At 43.8% G+C, this 2,239-nt stretch overlaps 1 protein-coding gene across 4 annotated transcripts in view; it reads left to right on the top strand.

The window, feature by feature from the left end:
• KCNS3 (potassium voltage-gated channel modifier subfamily S member 3) overlaps positions 1-2,239 on the top strand; it is a 78,090-nt gene that overhangs the window by 62,304 nt on the left and 13,547 nt on the right. The window lies entirely within an intron of this gene.

Here is a 2,239-nt window from a genome sequence, read left to right as displayed (position 1 = left end):
CCTCCCAGCTCTTTCCTCTATTTCCCTTGATCCTCCTCCTGTCCCACTATCATGCTTAGTCCCCACCAGGATTTCAGCACTTCCTCTTTGTTATATTCTCCTTGATCATGCCCTATCAGGTCTCCCACATCCACCTCCCCACCAATTTGGATCGCTTGTTGTTCCCTTGTCCAGGACACTTTTGTACTTGTTATTTCTTTCCTGCTCATGACAGGGTTGTCTTCTTTCATACGTCAGTGGAGATCTGGTTGCATAGTTGGTTAGGCATCAGGCCACTATGGCAAGTTATGCAGTTTGAACCCACCAGCCACTCCTTAGAAGAAGAAGAGCATTTCTGCTTCAATAGAGATTTAAAGCTGGGGAAATTTAAACGGGGACAGTTCTACTCTGTCATATAGAGTCATTGGCAGTCGGAAATGACTCGATGGCAGTGGGTTAATAGATCAGCACTTTCTCACCAAGGTCACGCACGTGGCTGGGAAGAGGCAAGTTTTTTGGGTCATAGCCTCTTTTGCTCTTTGCCCTCAATAGCTCAAGAAGAATAGGGACTCATGGGATTCATTTATGTTCAGTTCAACCCTTCAATTGGGGCTCAGGTTATAAAATTCTGAAATAGAGGCACTTGGGGTCCAGTCATTATTCAGGCCTGTACTTCAAAAATTACATTGAGACATTGTCTCAAAAACTCCCATTTAGTTGATTCCGTCGTATAGCATAGGACAGGGTAGAATTGCCTCTGTGAGTTTCCAAGACAGTGAATCTTATTGGAGTAGAAAACCTCATCTTTCTCCCAAGGACGGCTGATTCTAACTGTGGGCTCTGCAGGTAGCAGCAGCTAACCCACCTCATCCAATGCAGAGATGGCTTCTAACGTCCAATTTCATAAGAGAACAAAACATGCCAGTTCTGCGCCATCCAAGACAGATTTGTTTCTTTCTTTCTTTTAAAATCATTTTATTGGGGGCTCATAGAACTCTTATCACAATCTATCTATCCACCATTGTGTCAAGTACATTTGTACATTCGTTGCCCTCATCATTCTCAAAACATTTGCTCTCCACTTAAGCCCTTGGCATCAGCTCATTTTCCCCCCTCCCTCCCCACTGCCCCCTCTCTCATGAACCCTTGATAATTTATAAATTATTATTTTGTCATATCTTACATTGTCCGACATCTCCCTTCACCCACTTTTCTGTTGTCCGTCCCCCAGGGAGAAGGTTATATGTAGATCCCTGTCATCGGGTGCCCCTTTCCACTGACAGATTTGTTTCTTCTGTTGCTAGTTCATGACCCTTTCAGTATTCTTCCCCAGCGCCATAATTCAAAGGCATTGCTTATTTCTCTGTCTTCCTTGTTCAGCGTACAGCTTTCATTTGCATATCCGGGACCTGGGAATGCCATGGCCTTGGACAGGCACACCTTAATCTTCGAAATGACATTTTTGTTCTTCAACACTTTAAAGAGGTCTCAGCACAGATTTGCTGAATGTAATACATCATATGCTGAGCACTGATTGATGGATACAAGCAAGAGGAAATAATTGACAACGTTGATTATTTCTCCATTTCTCATGCTGTTTTTCATTGGCCCAGTTGTGAGGATTTGGTTTTTTTTTACATTGAGTTGCAGCAAACATACTGAAGGCTACAGCCTTTGATCTCTGTTAGCAAGTGCTTGAAGTTCTCCTTGCTTTCAGCAAGCAATCAACAAACCAAACTCCCTGCCATTGAGTCCAGGCTGACTCACAGCTACCCTCTGGGGCAGGTAGAACTGCCCCATGGGTTTCTGAGACTGTCACTCTTCACAGGAGTAGAAGGTTGGGTCAGAATTAACCTTCCTCCAACCTCGATGCTACATTCTTCTTCATATGGTCTAGCTGATTCCTTGCACATATTTTTTTCACCGCCATAAATGGTGACTAGACACACGGACCTTGCCAGAAGAATATACAGGAATTGATAACATGTGTGAAAAGAGGCCGTGGAGAAGCTCATCCTAATTAGTCAAGCAAGGGGCCGGGCTAACTCTTGACCAGTTCACCAATTCCTCAAATACAAATCGAAGCTTAGCTAATGGAAATGAAAACACATCCGTGAGAGCTAAAGTACAACCTTGAGTAGCTCTCACCTGCCCTTAGTTTTGCGGCACTGAGCGTTAGTAACTGAAGACCAGCGTAGTTGTGGGATGACTGTGATAGCATCGTACGTGAAGAAAGCAAAAAGGCCTTAAAAAGAAAAAA

The sequence above is a fragment of the Echinops telfairi genome, unplaced genomic scaffold (assembly GCF_000313985.2).
Source record: "Echinops telfairi isolate 266 unplaced genomic scaffold, ASM31398v2 ScPeMD7_9;HRSCAF=40, whole genome shotgun sequence".
NCBI lineage: Eukaryota > Metazoa > Chordata > Mammalia > Afrosoricida > Tenrecidae > Echinops > Echinops telfairi.
This window is presented reverse-complemented; position numbering and strand designations above follow the sequence as displayed.